A 20,056-nucleotide genomic window follows, 5' to 3' on the forward strand; every position below is an offset into this window, starting at 1 on the left:
CTATTTTTTCTGCTATGAACTTTGAAAGATACTGGTTTGTTAGCGGCTTCCCATATCTTTGCTGAGGTTCAACTATGGTTTCAAGTGCTCTAACAATGATTCACAACTCCTGTGCATTCCAAGTTCTTGAGAAAGTTATTCCTGGACCATAAATCTGACAGAGTACTTAATTGTCTTCTGAGAAAAAGAAGGGGAGAGAATCTCATCACTTTTCAACAGTAAGACATTTGTGTGTCCTTAAAGTATGTTTTGGTTTCTTGGGCTTTGAAACTGACTTAAGTAAATAACCATTTAGAATTTAAAAATGTATCAGTCCTTTTTGGCTCTAAACGAACTCAAGGTCTTAAGGGTGGGAGTGGAAATGGAGTTGTCAGACTTGTTGAAGGCGACGCATGTGGCTGAGCTCACGTACAAGGCACACTGCCTTAAAAAGCGTGCTACAGCAATGCGAGAGTGACGCTCCACGACGAGCAACACCTATCACAGAGCTCCAGATCACCTACTAAGATCTGTTCGGGTCCACCTTACTCATTTTTGCAGGAAATTGACGAAGAGAGCTCCGGAAAACAGCCCTCACTGGAAGAGCAAATAAGTTTGGGTCCCCGCTTTCTAGGCTTTCCTAGAGGTAAGTACTTCCGAGGGGACCGCTCGCAGGGCTCGAGGCACACTTCCCAGAGCATCCTCTAGTTTGCAGAGAACGCCAGACCCTTAGTGTCTGACACCGCGGGCCCAGGAGCGGGGAAGGCAGCTCCGAGCACACGGCAGAAACGCCAAGCCTATTTAAAGGAATCCACGTTAGAGCCCGCGCGAGCAGAGCGCGGGCAGGGTAGAGTCCGCAGCACGGCCGCCTCCGGGTGGGGAGGAGAGCCGGCGCGCGCCGGTCCCCCGCGGGCGCTCCACGTTTCGTCACGCCTCCTTTCCGGCAGGGCCGCGGGGCTGACCCTTCCGGACCGCCTCAGCTTATCACCCGGACGGGCCACTTCCCGGCTTCGGCCCCGCGAGCCTCCGGAGTTTCCTGTCAGGCCCCCTCCATCTCCGCGCCCATCCCCAGCCCGCAGGCCGACCGCCGGGCTCGGAGAAGCCGGCTCCTCGAGGAGAGACACCCGCAAGAGCGAGCTTCGACGGGAAGCCACACCCCCTCACCGCCGCACCCGAGTCCCCGCCCACCCGCTGAGCTCCGCCCCTCGCGGGTCCGAGCCAATGGGCCGCGCCCGCCTCCTGGGAGGTAGTAGGAGAGGGGGTTGGGGCCGGCCGCAGCGCCCGCCCCTCGCTTCTGCTCATTGGCTGAGCCCTCGGGACCGGAGTGCAGCGGGATTGGCTGTCGAGGCTCGCGACGGCGGCGCCTATTGGCCGGAGCGGTCCCCGTGACGCCGGGTGGCGACTGGCTCCCGGGTCTGTGGGGCTCCTGCTTGTCAGGTTCTAGGTAGGTGCGTTTCACGCCGCCGTCCGTCGGCACTGTTGCCCGGGGCAACGCCCCGGGAGGTGGGAAGGAGGCCGGAAGGCGAGCGCCTCGCGGGGGCAAGCGTCCCCGCCCGCAGGGGGGCGCCGGGCTTTGGCCCAGCGGGCGCGGGCTGTGCGGAGGCTCTCCCTCCGCCCTCAGCCAGCTCCGTCCCCGCCCAGGGCTGCGGGGTCATTCGCCCCATCCTGCCCGCGACGGAACGTTCCGGGTTGGGCTCGGGTCCGGCTGCTCACCCGGCCCGCCGGGCCCGCCCCTCCCACCCGCCCGGACCCGGAGGCTGAGGGGGCGGGGCCGGCCGTGGCGGGCGCCTGGCCCCGCCCCGTCGCGGGTCGCCGGTCTGCGGGGCGTGGGGCGGGGTTGGGGGCTGCCGCGCTGGGAGCCCGCACCCTTTCCCTTCTTGCGCTCCTCGGCCGCTCGTCCCGGTGCCCGCACCCCTCCTGGTCTCCTCCCCCGTCGCCGCCCTCTCCCGTGGCACCCAGCCTGGAGTGTTCCCGCAGCCCCTTTCCAGCAGGACCCTCTAACCCTGGTGTCGCCTCGCCTTTAGCTTGAAGTTCCACGGCCCCTTTGGTTCAGGGCAGCCTTTCAGGAGTCTGGTCCAGAGAGACTCCTGGAGGCATCTGGACTTGTCAGGGGTGGTTTTGCCCTAAGGGCTTTTTAGGGGTCTCAGGTATTTGGAGGCACCTTGGACTCCTCTTAAGATCAGCTCTCTGAAAGGAGTTCATGAGATTAGTTTTGGTAAGAGCTAGGGCGCCTTGGAACAATTAAGTTCCCATGAGGTGGTTGCTTTGAACTCTGTACATTTGTAATTTTTGTCGGGAATGCCATTGCAATCTCTGTTTGTTAGGGCAGCCTTCCATTTTTAATATCCTAGGATGTAAGAGCAGCCAAGCTTTTGATAGTTACTTCCGAAGAAGCTGCAAATATTCACAATGGTCTCACGGTCACTCTAACATATGCTGTTCTAACAAGTACAGAAGTTTTCAGGCATTTTAAGAAAAAAAAAAAAACTTCTCAACCTGAAGTCACTGTATATAAAAGTCTGATGTAAAAGAATCTGAAGACATGGTCAACGCTATTTTAGTGGTTAATGTCTAAAAAAATACTTTGCAATCCATCTGTGAAATGAGAACAGGTTTAAAGAAAAAGTTTTGCAAAATACATCGTGCAGTGTAGGGACTATTTGTATAAACACCTGTGTAGACTTTATAACGGTGTGTGGAAGAGCCAAAGGATGTAAAAGGTTGAGTGTCCCTTTTACAGCCAAAAAAAGATTTTCCGATAGCCCTACAGTTAGGGCTTTCAGAGGTCCAGGGGATGTTTTAAGAGAGTACATAGGCATTCTTGGAAACACTTTCGGTTCTCTTCCATAAAAGACCTTTGGCAAGATCTGTTTCTCTTCTGCATTGACAGTATTAATACACACTAGCGAAGACGATGTAGTGTCTTGTTAAGGCTCTACTTGAAAGGTTGAAGTCGTTTGTGTGGGAGAAATAGTCTGGGCTTTTGGAGACGAAATGCTTGAGTTTCATTCTTAGCTGCCACGCCGCCCTAACTTTTCTGTGAACACTTCAGATCTGCAGTTCTTTTTGGAGAGCATCAAGTTAAGCTTCAGTTTACACAGAATGAGCTGTTCTTACTTCTGTGGCAGTGGTACCTGTGACATTGCTGTTCCATAGTAAATATTAACAGAGGAACTGAAATGATCAAAATATTGTAAGGTCCTTGTTTGTTTGTAAGTGGAAATAGTGAAACTAAGTAACAGGAAGAAACAATAGTTACACAAGCATTACTGTGTGTGACTCTGTGAGCTCCTGGGAAGACAGTAGCTTTGAATCTCAGGCCCAGCTTTGTAAATTACATTCTGGTAGCCACAGGAGAGATAATGTACACACTTTCCATAGAAATGAAAGTTTCATTTAAGCTTGGATTTGTGTTACTAGATGGTAGGTTTGCACTGTACTGCACATGTTTTGGAGGGAGGGCAAAGGAATGACCAGTCCTTCAGATAATGTAACTGAATAAACTAGATACTTATGCATACTGCTTGGAACAATGTATTTTGTGATGGAAAAAGTTTGCAAATGTGAACTTAAAAAAAGTCAACTAATTTAGAACCACTTCAGGGTCTTTGTTTACTAGTATTTCAATAGGACTTAAAACTATCTTCATTGTTGCCTCATAGTGTTAACATAGGAATATCTTAATGGAGAGCTTCCGTTTCTAATAAAGACTGAAAGTGGAAATGACATTAATTCACACGCATAGTAATTGTATGTTGATCTTTTCTGTCTTAGGAAAGTATTGCACTTTTCTTCAATATTTGTGTCCTTTTCATTTTCAGAAAGATTTTTATACCTATCTTTATCTATTAATTTCTTAAATTTTTGAGAGGTATGTATCAGAATTTACAGATGACTAAGACAGATTTTCGTTGCCTTAGGCATACTTACTGTGGTCAGCCTGTTGTTTCATTGAAGACATCAAAGGGAACAGGTCACGCTTTGGGGCTTGGGTAGTGACCTGAAGTACTGTGGAAGTGCTGAGCTGCCCCTCAGGGTTTCACCAGAGCTCCACTTCCCTTCCTCTCCCCTCCTTCTTATCTCTTTTATTCCCATTTTCACTTAGATACTCAGGTTGAGTTCTTCAGAATCAACTGAGAAAATACAGAGGAGAAAAGTGCCCAATAACTGCCCTAGTTAGTGTATTGGAAAACAACGCAAGCTTGCTGTGCGCACTCCACCCCTCACCACAGCTTTACAGGAGCATTCCGGTGACTCTGCATCTGCACCTAGGTTGTGGTAGGGCTCAGCAATGATACTGAGCCACGTCCACATCTGGAGAAAAACAGAGAGACATGTTAGAGCTGGAACAAAGAAATCAGAATAAAATAGCCACTTATTCTGTCAGAACAAGTACACTTGTAGTTTCCCATGTATGAATTTTACTAATGTGTGGGTCCCACATATGGGTCTTCAAGAGTTTTTGAAATTGAAAATAAACTGAAGTTCATTTAGTATCTTTCTAAGAAAATAAATTTTAACAAAAATGTTTCCATTTTAAGGGTATTGCATATTCAGCTTTAAAAAATGTAATGTCATGCATAACTTGTAATTTCTTAAATCTTCATCTGTAGTTATAAAACTATGACTAATATTCAGTCTACATTATTACCATTCATTATAAGCTTGATATTATCTCTTTCCTCTGTAAGTATTAATTAAAAGCCTGGAAATTTTAATGACAGAGTTCCTTGCCAGGTTGGGAAAGTGTAGTGAAAAGAAGAACGATTTATTTGGAAGCCATATAACTTGGGCTTCAGCTCCAGTTTCTCTTTTGTGGGATCTTGGACAAATTACTTAATATCATCAAATCATAGTTTCCTCTTCTATTAAATGAGTAAGATAAAATGACCTCATATGGTAGTTATGTAAGTAAAAATGCCTGAAGTTAGGAAGTGCTCAGCTTCTATATTCGGCCCTTTGCATTGATTTCTATCTGTCCTGGTGTTGAAAAGATGATTCTGTCTTAGTTCTTGTTCTTACTGTGAAGAGACACCACAACTCTTACAAAAGAAAACATTTAATTAGGGGCTGCTTGCAACTTCAGGAGATGGGGGAGAGAAAAAGGGGGGGCAGAGAGACAGACAGAGAGAGAGAGAGAGAGAGAGAGAGAGAGATACACACACACACACACAGAGAGAGAGAGAGAGAGAGAGAGAGAGAGAGAGAGAGAGGAAGGGAGGGAGGGAGGGAGGGAGGGAGGGAGGGAGGGAGAGGGAGCGCTAGCTAGCTAGCTAACTAGCTCTCACAAGAGCCTTTTGGTACCATAAAGCTAGTCTTCAGGAATGGGGCATTCAGATCAGTTCTAATTCAGGGGCCTCTGGGCTCTTTTTTTTTTTTTTTTTTTTTTTTGAGATGGCTCTATGTTTTTGGAGTTTCTTGGACAGCCCTGGCCAATAATGCAAAAGAGGGCTTATTTCTGGTTTTTGTGAGGTGTTCTTTGGCTGTTGAAGGGGACACCATCAACCCAGATGAGGAGAGTTCATTTTTTTTTCCATTTTCCCTATCAGATCAATAGTCTCAATCAATTCTTTTTTTTTTTTTTTAATTTATTTTATGTATGTGAGTACACTGTAGCTGTCTTTAGACACACAAGAAGAGAGCATCAGGTCCCATTACAGATGACTGTGAGCCACCCTGTGGTTGCTAGGAATTGAACTCAGGAGGACTTTTAGAAGAACAGTCAGTTATCTTAACCTTTGAGCCATCTCTCTAGCCCCCAATAGTCTCAATTCTTAAAAGTATTTTCTTCCACCTTGGGTTGTCATTTTTGTTTGTTGAGTGTTGTAAATTCCTTTCATTGAACTAAAAGTAACATCTTGAAATTGATAGAGATAGTAATGCTATTTAAGTTCTTATTAGCACTCCCACTTTGTATCATTTATTGAATTGGTGTAAAAGTTAAACTCTGTAACTGTAGGACCCTAATTCTTATTTTTTGTTTTTTGCTTTTATTTATTTTTTATTAGATATTTTCTTTATTTACATTTCAAATGATATCCCCTTTGCTGGTTTCCCCCTTCAAAAAAAAAAAAAATCCCTATTCCTTCCCTCCCCCTTCCCCCTGCTCACTAACCCACCCTCTCCCGCTTCCTGGCCCTGGCATTTCCCTACACTGGAACAAAATACCCATGGAAGGAATTGCAGAGACAAAGTATGGAGCAGGGATTGAAGGAAGGACAATCCAGAGACTGCTCCACCTGGGAATCCTTCCCATATTCAGTCATCAAATCTAGACACTATTGTGGATGCCGGCAAGTACTGGCTGACAGGAGCCTGATATAGCTGTCTCCTGATAGGCTCTGACAGTGCCCGACTAATACAGAAGTAGAGGCTCACAGCCATCCATTGGACTGAGTACAGGGTCCCCAATGAAGGAGCTAGAGAAAGGACCCAAGGAGCTGAAGGGTTTGCAGCCCCTTAGGAGAAACAACAATAGGACCCTAATTCTTAAAACTTTAAATGTGCAGACAGTTGCTGGCTGTTGGTGCATGAGTAAGTCCTCAGCAAGGACTTGGGTGAACTATGGGGAAGTAACCACCCCATCCTGCAGGGTACATTTTAATTTAAATTGCTGATTGTTGATGTTTCCCTGCCCTCCCACCCATCCAAATATAAGCTATTTACATGTGTGTGACAGTCAGTGTGAAGTTTGTAGATATCAGCTGTGACTTTGTCCTCTTTTCCCTCCCAGCACCTGAGAACGAAGGTGTAGGCACCATCATGGATCTCCTCAGGGCCATTGAAGAAAGTCATCAGAAACGTCTGGCTTTACAGTAACAAACACATGAGACATGCTTGGCAGGTCTACCCTCTTTCCCCATATGGAAGTCTGTTTCGTGTTTTCTGGTCATTGTTGTCATATAATAGAATATACTGCTATGCTGATTTCTGTGCAGTTGTGATGAGGAGTCCAACATTTAAAAGTTGAAGTAACTGTTAAAAAGCATTGAAAAGTACTTGAATGCAAGCACTATAGTCTTTGTTATAAATGACACTAATTATTATAGAAGTATGGAAATTAGTTTTATATTGAAAATAGTCTTTGTAGTGTAACCATTTTAGGAATCTTTATATTCTAGGCACTTAGTCTCTAAAAATGCCCTTTACTTTGGCCCAGTTCAGAGGGTATTTTTAAAATTACAATGCCCAAGTGGGAATGCATTCATTTATTTATTTTAAAGTTTAGTTTTAATTTTTTGAGATGGATATCACCATGTAGGCCAGGCAGGGGTCAAACTCAGAAAGCTTGGCCTCCCAAGTCCTGGGACTAAAGGTGTGCACTGTTCTGTCTTTTGAGATTGCTTTTAGTTCATCATTTTACAGAGAGGGACAATTAGAAATGAACACAGAACTTCTGAGTCCAGTAGGCTTTTGGAATTTATAAAAGTCATTCCCTCGAACATTTGCAAATCAAGGATCTATACCCATAAGAGGAAACAAATTTAATTAAATATTCTAAGCAGCGCCCTTCAGACTTTTTAATAATTCTATAAAGTCATAGTCATTGAAGTTGTTAAATATTTTCTTTTCTTCTAAAATGAGAGCCAGAGAACTTTGCATTATGTGATTGGTACATAGGTAAAGGCTCTTCTATGCCAGTGTCCGGGAGGTTGCAGGGCAGGGTGGCATTCTGGCTGGGAAGCCGCCTGCTTGTCTGTCAGAGTCGAAGGTTGGTACTGGTTTCTCTAGTGCTCACTGATGCAGGCTTGCTGTTATCTTTGGGTAGTTCTCTCCTTGAAGCTGAATATGTCTATGGTCTGTGTCCTTGCTGCTCTCCCATCTGTGGCTTGGGAGGATTTCCAAAACTTAGTTGATGGGGATCCTTGTGGTAGCATCACAGTGTATTCAAAGGAAAGTGTGTTTGTTAAAAAATGGGCAGCAATGACGTAGCAGTTCATTGCTGCTACGTCTCATATCACGAAATGTTTATGTAACGTCTTATCTCTTGAATTGTATTTCTTTTAGAATCTGGCGTTTTCTGTGTACAGTCAGCCTCATCCAGGTTAACCATCTTTCTAAGTTTCACTAAGATTTTGTAAATTTTGTTTTGCTAGAAGCAAAGGAAACATTTCTGTAAAATGTGTGTGAGTACATGCCTGTATGTGCACTGCCTATCTACATGCTTGTAGTTGCTTCTCCTCTCCCCTCCCCTCCTCTCCCCTCTTCCTCTTCTCTTCTTGTGTAGGTACACACCCTGTCTTGACTACAGCATTAGTGTGGAGGTCAGAGAACAATTTCTGAAATTGAGTTTTCTTCTACTTTGTTATGAGGCAGGGCCTGCCTTCTCCTTTCTAGTATTCGCTTTGTAGTCTAGGATAGCTGACCCTTAAGCTTCCAGATGATCTGAATTCTCTGGTCTGAGGCCCCCACCTTGCTATAGGAGTGCTGGAATTCCAGGTGTGTACCATTGCCTCTGGCGTTCTATGGGAGTTTCTGGGACTGAACTCAGGTCACCATGCTGTGTGGTACTCTCACCCTCTGACTTGTTTCCTATTCCTTTCCACTTTGTTTTAGACTGATTTTGTTTTAGTTATATGTATATGTGTCTGCCCATCTGTGGGTATGTGCAGATGTGTGCAGATGCTTTTGGAGGACAGAGGCATCAGATTCCTTACTGCTAGAGACAGTTGTAAACTGCCCAGTGTGGGTGCTGGGAATTGAACTTGGGTCTTCTCAACTATATTTTCTTAGGCAATGGGACATCTCTCGAGTCCTTCCACTTTGTTTTTGAGACAAACTTTCTCGTTGTACAGGAAGCTGAGTTTCTAGACTGGTTGGCCAGCGATCCCCAGGGATCCTCCTGTCTCCATTTTCCAGTGCAGGCATTTCCAGGTGTTCATGGCTGCATCAAACCTTTTCCATGGGTACTGGGGATATAGACTCTGGTCCTCATGCTTTCATGGCAAACACTTTGCCAGCAGAGCCATTTTCCTCTTAGTGAAGCTTCATACAAGGTGTACTCCTTTTGTAAAGCAATCTACTGGATGTTGAAGTTTAATTTGCCATTGGTGTTTTAATGATAATGGCTCCTAAATGCCCGTGTTTGAAAGCCTGGTCACCAGTTGTGGAACTGTTTGGGAAGGATTAGGAGGTGTGGCCTTGTGGGAGAAGGGATGTTGCAGGGGGTGGGCTAGAGGTTTTAAAGCTCATGCCATTCCCAGTGTATCCCTCTCCGCATGTGGTCACATGTGAGCTCTCAGCTACTGCTCCAGTGCCAAGCTAGTCTTCTGTCATGTTCTTTGCCATGATGGTCATGGACTCATCCTTTAAAACTGTAAAGCCAACCGCCCCCCCCCCCCCATTAGATGCTTTCTGTTGTAAATTAACTTGTTCATGGTGTCTCTTCACAGCAATAGAACAGTAACCAAAACACCAGTATACCAAGATCCTCACTTTTATTTTTTAAGTTTTTAACCTTTTACTGATTCTTTGAGGATTTCACATCTTGCACCTCGGTCCCACTCATCTCCTGTCCCTTTATACAGGCCCTCCCCTTTACAATGTCTCCCTCAAAAGAAAAACAAAGTTCACTGTGGAAGCTCTAGTCTCTCCTCCTTACTAGAGTTAGTCTGTTTTACAAAGCAGCGATTTGCATATTAGGGATTGCTGGTTTCTTACCCTGCAGTAGTGAAATGCCAAGTTTCCTCCACTTCCTGTCGATTCAAGTCTACATGTCAAGCCTCTGTGACTTGCTGCTTCATTTCTCCCATAAAGTTTTACATTTGCCAAGGTCATTTTAGAACTCAAAACAAATGACAGAAGTCATTTGTAAAACCACACTTCCCATGTCTGACTGTGGCAGTGCCATCCTGGTTTCGCTTAAACCCCAGTCTTTGAGATTACCCTCAGTTCCTTCTCTGTAATGGCTCCCACACAGTCATTCAGGATATTCTTTTTACTTCCAAAAAATCTGGAAATGTGACTAAATCTTACACCTTTCCTTCCTTCATCCTAGCTCAACATAAAATCTTTCTTCAGTGTAACTCCTACTGAGACTCTCTGCTGCTATGTTCCTCTCAAAAAGTAGCCTTTCATCCTCTCAAAAGCTGGGGTTCATTCACTCAGAGCCTTCAGTGCATCCCAGGTAGTTCTGTGTGAAGCAGATGAACTCTGGTTCATGGTCCTGGTCTCCTTCATGCAGGATCTTTACGAAGGTTTTTTTTTTTTTTCCCCCCTGATACAGGGTTTCTCTGTGTAATCCTGGCTGTCCTGGAACTCACTCTGTAGACCAGGCTGGCCTCAAACTCAGAAATCCGCCTGCCTCTGCTTCTCTAGTGCTGGGATTAAAGGCATGTGCCACCACTGCTGCATCCTTGCTTTGCTTGACACGGGTGTTCTGAACTTACTAACCTCCTTGGTTAGAGAGGGATGCTCTTCCTCTGCATCTCAGTATAACTTTTTCTTCCTCAGGTTTTTGTTCTCTTATCCCTTAGACTTCTTACTAAGTATTCCTCTCCATACTGATTGATTGTCACAGCTAGCCATTTAAAAAAACATTTAAAATATTTTTGATTTTTCTTTTTAAAGTTTAATCTTTGTGGAGGCAGGATTCTTTTAAGTAGAAAAATTTTGCATGGTTAATAGCTTTCAACAAGTGGTTGTTGAGTGAAATAATAATTAAGACAGTTATTTGTTTCATGAACCGTCACAGGAAGCGAGAAGACCTTGTTTGTCGTCCCACGCCAGCTTGCTATATTTGAGTATCTATCTCTGGGTGTGTCTGTTGTGGTGCTCGCATGTGAGTGTGTAGGCACATGTAGAAGCTACACAGAATGTGGAGTACCGTTTTTGTGTCCCTCTGCCTTACTGTCTTGAGACAGGATCTCTTACTGAACTGAGACTAGCTGTCTAAGCGGGTTGGTTGGGCAGTGAGCATTTGGATCTGCCCTGTCTCCACCCCACAACGCTTCAGGTACTGACATGGGCCGGTGTGAGCAGCATGTTTATACAGATGCAGGAGACTCAAGCCTGTAGTACAGGTGCTCCTCCCAGTGAGCTGTACCCCCAGCTCTAGCCTGCTGTGGTTTATAGATTCATGTATAGATCCAGAGGCCTGCTGGTCAGCAGAGACTATCACAGCAGCGGTTGCTCCCTCCTGTCCGATTGGTCATGTGATGGTGCCATAGTCACACGTGTTGGCAGTGGGTTTACATCCCGGGAGGGAAGGCTGGAACGCTAAATTGCTTTCTCTTTCGAGAGACACCGTCTCTGTTTCCAACTTTGTCCCTTATATGAAACCCTTGTACCTTTTGCTCAGATTGCTCTTTCTGTAGTAATATGAGTAATCCTTGGAGAATTGTTTCTTAGCAGTGATTCCAAATTCGAGAAATTTCATCTGTTCATACTTGAATGCAGACTTAGGACAAGATGTTTTCAGAATCTTCTCCACTCACTGTGTAGACCAGGCTGGCGTTGAACTCAGAAATCCTCCTGCTTCTGCCTCCCAAGTGCTGGGATTAAAGGCATGTGCCACCACCGCCCGGCTTAACCCATTTTTAATGCTACAATATAACACTTCATAATAGGTAACTTATAAAAAAGAGGAATATATTAACTATATCTCTGGAGGTTTGTAAGAACTGTTTCAAGGTTTATTTGGAGGTTGGTGAAGGCCTTTCCTCATATGTGACACCATTTGAATGTCTTCACATTGCAGAGGGTGGGAATGGGGATGCTGCCCCTGAGATGGCTTTTTAGTGAGTGTCAGGAATGACCAGGTGAGGGGAGCCTCATCTCTTCCTGTATCACCTTGGAGGTTAAGTACCAATACAGAGTTTTTGTCTGAGAGCCAAGGAAATTTACTTATTTAGACTTATTTATTTATTTTTTTGAGATTATATCATTTTTCCACTCTGTTTCCTTCCTCTAAACCCTCCTATATACCAGTCTTCACTCTCTTTCAAATTCAGGGTCTCTTTTTAAATTGATTGTTGTTACGAGCATGGGTGCATGTGCATGTGTGTACAACTAAATACATATATACAACCTGCTTACCTGTGTAATGTTACTTGCGTGTATGTTTGCAAAGCTGACCATTTGGCATAGGATAACCAATGGATGTGCTCTTCCCTGGGAAAACCTTTTCTTCCAGCTGTCTTCATTCTTTAGTTGCTTGTATTTCCTTGTGTAGGGTTGAGGCCTCTGGGTTTCCCCAATCCACTTTGCCATATCCTTGCTTAGCTTACATTTGGCCAGTCATGTTGGTGGGACTTTATGGGTTGGTGAGGGTTTATGGGTATAGCTTCTGATGTAATTAGGAGACCCAGTCTCACAGCAAATCCTGATCACAGCCTGATCCTCTGGCTCACGCAGTCTCTCTGCCCTACAATGTTCCACAATGTTCCCTGAGCCTTAGGTGTGGGAGTGTTGTACAGGTATTTAGTGGGACTGGGCTCTACTCCTCTGCATTTTGATTTGTTGTGGTTTTCTGTAATGGTCTCCATCTGTTACAAAGAGAAGTTTCCCTGTTGAGGCGCAAGGACGACACTTACACATGGGTATAAATAAGGACAGATATTTAGACTGTAGTCAGGGATTGCGCTCCTTGAATAAAGTGACAGATGTAGGTTAAGGTCCATGACTTTAGCAGCCCGGATAGTTGACCAGGTTTAGAGGACCAGCCCTGATTTCCCTCTTATGAGTGGATCATAAGTCCAGTTAGGGAGCTGTTGGCTATCGCCAGGGTATGTGAGACACTTCTCACTCCTAGAGTTAGTATGCCATACTAGTTGTTGTGCTTCATAGACATAGGAGCTGGGTAGAATGGATGGTTCTTTTCCTCCTTGGAAGCATGTCTGGTGCCTTCTGGTACCATGAAAACTAGACGTTCATAAGAAGGCTTTCAGGTCAGTTCCAGGTCAGTTCCTTTGTGGGCTCCATGTTTGAAGCACACATGTCTTCAGCAATAGGGACTTGCCTAGCCTGCAGTGTTTTAGGAGTCTCAATGAATCCCGAACAACAACTCTAAGAAGGACTTCTCATGCTTATTATGAGGTTTCTGTTAGATGGCCTTTGGCTTTTGGAGGGAGCATTGTCAGCCCGGATGCCAAAATTTCATTTGAATTATATATGTACACTTACACACAAACCTACGTATATTATAGGCTTTACTTGGTGGATCACTAATAGTATGTTTGAAACATCCTTACTGTTATTTTACTGTCCTCTCCTTCTTTTTGTTTTATCACCCTAATTATATCCTGTTTTCACCAACAGATTACTTTGTATATTGCTGCTCCCTTCTCTGTTGCTACCCCACCCCAGCCCAGCAATGGTCCCTTTTGACTTTCCTGGTTTCTTCAGTTATTTATTTATTTATTTATTCATTTATTTATTGAGACAGGTGTGTGTGTGTGTGTGTGTGTGTGTGTGTGTGTGTGTATGTGTGTGTGTAGCCCTGGCTGACCTGGAATTCACTCTGTAGACCAGACTGGCCTTGAACTCAGAAATCCGCCTGCCTCTGCCTCCCAAGTGCTGGGACTAAAGGTGTGCACCACCACTGCCTGGCCAGTTATTTTAAGATGTATACTCATAGCTGAAAATTTGGAGCTAATAGCCTCAGATGGGAGGGGACATGTGCCATCTGTCTTTCTGGACCTGGGTTGCCTCATTCAGTATGATCTTCTCTTGTAGAAAGTCCATGATTTCATTTTTCTTTTCAGCTGAATTCTATAGTATATATACACCACACTTGCCACACTTTCATTATGCATTTGTCAAATTTAATTCCCTAAGAAGTCCCCTCCCATGTTCATGTCTGCTTCGTGCCTGCTGAGCTTACATAGCATTGTTTGCGTGTGCTACGATTTGTCTTCTGGGGAGTTTGGGCAACTTCACAATGGATATACTATTGAAGAAAATGATGCTCTCTCTCCCAGAACCATTAACGGCCTTACAAGTCCCTTCGCTTTCTTTGATGGGTTGCTGACTGGCCTTATCTTGTACAGGCCTTATGTAGGTAATCTGCCTTATGTAGGTAGCTGCTGTGAGTTCGTCAGTGCCATGGCTATGTCATATCCAGAAGACAGTGATTTACAGAACTTTTCCCAGTGGTCCAGCCTCCGCATGTGGGACCAGTATAGGAAGTTGTGAGGGATGTGGGTGTCCAAACCACAGCAGTGATTGTGTGACAGTCTGTATTCAGGCCCCACTGCTTTTTCTTGAGAACTTTCCTTTGGCGTTTTATGAATCTAGGACTCAGTCAGGCTTTGTGCATTCTGTTTGGTTCTTAGGCTCTTTGTTCTCTTCTGTTAACTAGTTCCCTGTTTTGTTGTTCTCTTCTGTTAACTAGTTCCCTGTTTTGTTGTTTGTTTCTTTGTTGTTGGTGATCTGGTTTTTCACTTAAGGGTTATAGTTTGAAAATACAAACTTACTTAATGTCTCTTTGGGGTATTTTCTGCTTTCTAAGAATGTTATGTATATAAAACTTCAATTTGGTTTTTGCTTCTAACTCTCTGAGGTTGTAGCTGTTAAAAGAGTTCAAGTAATTTTTTTTCTTTTGAAAATATCATTCAAAATTTAAATATATAGTAGCTGGATTACATTTTTCATTTGATTTCATTAAGAAAGGAGAGCCAGCAGGTTTGTATTTGATTTACAGGATTAGCATTGGAAATTAAATTAGAAGCCTGCTCTGCGTTTCCCTTCACTGTTCATTCTCCACCTTCTAACTGCTGGCTAGAGCTTCTGTTACTAATGTGGATCTAGAAACTGCATATTACAGAGAAGTAGTAGCTTAGACATATGTCTTTGAAAAATGCACCATTTGAAGTGAAAAGTGGATTAAAATGTAAATTTCATATAGGCACATCAATAGATACAGCCGTGGTGTAGTTAGACAAGATAGATGAGCCTCTCCTGGTGCCTGGACCTGTCACTTAGAGAGCATTCCTCTGTATTCTCTTTGAGGCTTCATAGATTTTACTGATTTTCCTTAAGGATGATTAGTGTACCTTTTGGGAGGCATTTGTAGATGATTTTTAAGTAGTAATCCACCCTCCTTTTTATTTGGTTTGGTTCTGAGACAGGGTCTCAGGTATTTTAGCTTGGCCTTGAATGTGCTATATAGTCAAGGCTGATCCTCTTGCCTCTGCCTCCTAGGCGCTAGGATTACAAGTATGTGCCACAGCATCAGGCTTATGGGATATGGGGATTGAACTTGGGGCTTTTTGCATGCTGAGCAAGCACTGTAGCGACAGAACCATATCCCTAGCCCTGGAGTAGTGTTTTTCAAAGATGGGAGATACATGTTTTGATTAAGAAGAAAGAGTTTGAGCAAGGTTTAAGAAGTCTGTGAAATGTTTTCCTTTTTTGGCTCCACTGAGTTCTAGGCTGCATGTCTTCCATTTTTACATTTTGGATTAGGCGCTGAGGTTGTAACAACTTATTTCCCTCATTTCCCTGAATGAGCATCACAGCCAGCTTTGTACTTAACTAGGTTATAGCATTACCACAGAGTGAGCCCAGGCCACAGCCCAAACTCTTTTTCTGTTTACTCGGGACCTTACAGTTAATAAACACGTGTTTATGTACTGTTCACATTTAATAGACCTTATTTGATGAATTAATGAATGGGCCAGTGTCTGAGTTACTGAACAGAACAAGAAGTGACCTTTGCTAGGCAGTGACAGCTCTTAGCTAATGTGCTCGATTAAAGCTAAAGTTAATTGATGATCCTGTAATAAAGGAGTCTTAAAATGGTTACATTTGAATCTAGGGCATTTCATTGTTTCTCATATGCTCTAAATTCTAGATATATAGCTATCTAGGTAGGTACTCTTTGCAATTTACCCCATACGATCAATTACTTAAGAGTGGATTTCAACGTAAGGCCAAACAAATGTCTACTTTGCAAGAGACTGATCCTATCAGAGAAGAGTCAGAATAGCTTCCAGAGCCAGTCTCTGTATGCGGCCTAGGCTCAGTGGAGGGAGGCTGCACTAACAGTGGTAATGAGGAGGCCATGGCAGGTCCCAGCCTGCAGAGGGCCGGCCTCAGGAAGGAAAAGTTCCTTCCAGTCTTGGCTTTTTCAGGTAGTTTGTCTTTTATCAAAAAGGCTAATTGTTAACCTGATCCCCACATCCATCCCCTTCCCCATTAGTCAAGACCTTACACTTCTACTTTAATTCAAAAGTGTAAACATCTGCACAGATTCCCCAGGATTCCACTGCAATGCTATGTGTTTTGATTTTAGTAGGTTGTGAACGTCTTAAGATGACGCAAGCCTGTAATCTTAATTGTTTGAAGGCTGTATTGAAGATTTTATTTACCTTCATGTTCTTAACAATTATTTCTTTTGGTTATCAAATAAATGCCCATTGACTTATGTTACTTCCTATAAAATTTTCTGCTAATGATTTTGCTCTTCTCAATGGCAGATGTTTCTACATGATGTAGATTTCTCGATGTAATAACACTTAAATTAAGATCAAACATATTTGTTTAGACTTCCCAGGGGAGATCATCATTCACTAATGCTGCTGAAATAGGCTGGCCAGGCCAGAGCTTTCACTTAAGTTTAACTTTCTCTTTACATTGGGCTAGAAACAACACTTTCAAACAGACAGCTTAACAGACTTGTAAGTCACAGTATTGTGCCCATAACATGAACTAGGCATTGGGAGTGTGACTGGTGGAATGGATAATACTGTATAGTTAAGATCCTGCCTATTGGAGTGAGTGTTTCTGAGAAGTGACCTCGTTTTGTGTTCGTTCATGCAGAGTCAACTTTTGGGTTTGTAACCATGGTTATGGCTTGCTTGCTCAGTGAGACTTTGTCTCCATATCACTGCTAGAAGCATGTAAAAAGTGAGAAACACTGAGATCATTCATTCTGTGCTTTGGCCATGTAATTATTTCATATTCTTTATCAATGTACAGGCACGGTGATGATGCACTGTGAGTTGTAAACTAGTTAATGATTATACTGAATTCAAGTTTTCTTCTAGTTCATCAGAGGCAGAATGAGAGTTTTCTAATGTTTTTACCTTATGTGTCATATGTAAATGTGTGTGCTTTTATGATAGGCATGTAAAATCAGAGGACATTACCCTGAACTATCTCACTTGCCCATAGTTTGATTACATAGTTTTATTAGTATATGTGCCAGACTCCAATGATGAACTTGATTGAATCTCTATAAGAATTTTAGGTAAAGGAAACAAAACATTTCCCCATTAAAATGTCTGTGTTAAAATAAGTTTTTCTGTCTCGAAAAAACAAAAGTTTTTCTAATTTGGGAGAGAAGCTTCAGTACAGATTAAACTTTATGCTGTCAAAAATCCGATATTCTTCAGGTATAATGACACACACTTTTAATCCCAGCTCTTGGGAGTCAGAGGCAGATGGATCTCTGAATTCAAGGCCAATCTGACCTATATAGTGAGTTCCAGGACAACCAGAGCTACTTAATGAGGCCCTGTCTCAAATGAATGAATGAATAAATGAATAAATAAATAAAGAAGTAAGTAAATGCATGGTTGAGAATGCAGCTTCCAGGTTGGGTTGCTGATGATTTTCCAGGGAGTGTGATATAAACTTTAGAACGGGGAGGGCAAAGAGGAGGGAAGGATCAGGGGAGGTTTCGGAAACCCTAAATGTTCTAGTTTCCTCCTGTTGTTGAGATGAAAACATCAAGACCAGAAACTACGTGCAGGAGGAAAAAGACTTATCAGCCTGCAGGTGGCGCTCCATGGTTGAGAGAAGTCAGGGCAAGAACTCAAACAGAAACAATGGAGAAACATTGTTTCCTGGTTCATGCTTAGCTAGCTCTTTTATCCCTGCCCAGGGAGTGGTGCTGCTCACAGTGGGCTGAACGCTCCTACATCAATTTACAGCCAAGAAGCTCTTCCACAAGATATGCCTACCGGCAGATCCGACCTGCGCAGTTCCTCACTTGAGACTCCCTTTTTATGTGACTCTAGGCTGTGTCAAGTTGACAGTTAAACTAGCTAGGATTATAAGTAGGTCTTAAAACTGTGTGACTTTTATGGGAGATAAACGTTGTATTGACTACCAAGAACTTTGAATTTTAACCTGTAGGGTGTGATTGTAAAATTAATACCAAATACTAAGTACTGATAAGATTAATGATAATTAGTACTGTGTTGTGGATAGTCTTTCTTGTAATCTTAACTGGATTTAGACTCACCTCAAAGAAACACTTCTGGGTATGCTTTTGAGAGAGTGTCCAGGGAGATTTCAGTTAGGGAAGGCCTACCATGAACATGAGCAGCACTATTACATAGGATGAGGTCCAGAACTCAATAAAGACGAGAGGAGCAACCTGAGCACATGCGGCCCTTCCTGCTTCTCTGCTTCTTAGGTGGCACTGTATACCAAGCTGCTATTAGTGCTTTGCCTTTCCAGGATGGACTGTGCTCTTAGGAACCGTAAGCCAGCGTAAACCTTCCTGCCTTAGATCCCCCTTTTCAGGTATTTGGTTACGAGATTGAGAAAGGTAAGTGACATGTAAAGTATAGATCACTGGGCATTCGAGATGATTGTGTAATACTGTGTAGCTTCAACCAGTTAATTCACTTTGTAGATTTCTATTATCTACTGTGTATGAGTCACTTTTCTAAGGGATGGAGATGACTGGTATAGAAGAGAGTATATACCTGCTTGTCTATAATTTGTATTACAAATCAGCACTGTATACACTCACCATGTATCTTTTGGCTGTAGTTGTAGTTGATTTTCCATACCTTTTATAACTTATAGAATAAGAGTGATTTTGTGACCCCTTTTCCCCCAATATTATATAGTCTGATAGTTTTTTGATTTGTTTTCCAAAGACAGACACTTACTACATAGCCCAGGCCTGATGCTAACTTTATCTTGAGTTCTAGTTTTATAAGGGTGCACCATACCTAATATCAAGGGGTGGGCATTTTGAAAAATTGGAATTTTTACTGACATAATTATAAATTACTTTTTTATTCTTATTTTTCAGAGTATAATTTAATGACAGCATCTTTTCCTCCAAATCCCCTCATATACTCTTCCCTGCTTTCCTTCAAATCATGACATTTTTCCCATGGTTATTGTCTGTATGTGTATGTAGGATATGTACAATAATCAGACTATATATATGTATATATGTATATATACACACACATGCACATATACACACACTACTTTTAAGTCACAAGAAGTATAGAGAGAGACTTCATGAATCCTGTGTCTGGGTTTTAACTCCCATCTGTCCACCCTGAGCCTTCAGGAGTCTCTTATTGTATAGCTTTACTTCTTGTGGGATTTCTGCTCTGGTATGATTTGATCTTTTTTAATCCCTGTCTCCACAGTCTAGTGGGGAGTAGAAAAGCATGATAATCTAAGAAGAGATTTTTATTTTCTTAATATGCCTTTTCATTTATAGGGTGGGTCATTGACTTCCAAGTGATTTTTTTTTTCTCCTTCAAAAGTTGTATTTTTGCCAGGCGATGGTGGCACACGCCTTTATTCCCAGCACTTGGGAGGCAGAGGCAGGAGGATTTCTGAGGGCAGCTTGGTCTACAGAGTGAGTTCCAGGACAGCCAGGGTTACACAGGGAAACCCTGTCTTGAAAAACAAACAAACAACAAAAAAGTTGTATTTTCTTCTGCTCACTCAGGCTTTCTAAGAGTAAAAGATTTTCCTTTCAAACAGTCCATTTTCTCTTCTACATTGTGGATTTGGTCTTATAACTAAGTGTTCTCCTACTTTTAGATCCTGAGGATTTCATCCATTTTTTCTTTTAATTTGGAATTTATCAGTAAATGTGTTCACATTTAGTCACTTAAGCCCATGATTGTTCTTAGTTGCTTTTAATAAAGTCTTACTTAGGTCAAGCTGAAGGCTAATACTTTCTCCTTTAGACCTTTGTCAGAAGTCTGTTGAGCATGGTGAGTCCATTTTGAAGTGTTGCATTCTGGACCATTATTATTGGCCCCTGACCAATGCCATGCGGTTTTGGTTTTTGTTGCTGTAGAGTGTGTGGTATGAGTGTATGTATATGCTGTGTGTGTATGAGAGAGAGAGAGAGAGAGAGAGAGAG

At 43.0% G+C, this 20,056-nt stretch overlaps 1 protein-coding gene across 9 annotated transcripts in view; it reads left to right on the plus strand.

Moving 5' to 3' along the window:
- Fer (FER tyrosine kinase) overlaps window positions 1-20,056 on the plus strand; it is a 324,911-nt gene that overhangs the window by 32,622 nt on the left and 272,233 nt on the right. For 7 of the 9 annotated variants that reach the window (XR_004118033.1, XR_004118035.1, XR_004118036.1 and 4 more), the window contains exon 1: window positions 1,343-1,423. The exons of 1 other annotated variant lie outside the window; for it this stretch is intronic. The gene's annotated coding sequence lies outside the window, so the exon portion shown is untranslated. Of the gene's footprint in view, window positions 1-1,342; window positions 1,424-6,800; window positions 6,824-20,056 lie in introns of those variants that run through there. One more of the 9 variants, XM_031368584.1, reaches the window with a different exon arrangement.

The sequence above is a fragment of the Mastomys coucha genome, unplaced genomic scaffold (genome assembly GCF_008632895.1).
Source record: "Mastomys coucha isolate ucsf_1 unplaced genomic scaffold, UCSF_Mcou_1 pScaffold14, whole genome shotgun sequence".
Lineage (NCBI taxonomy): Eukaryota > Metazoa > Chordata > Mammalia > Rodentia > Muridae > Mastomys > Mastomys coucha.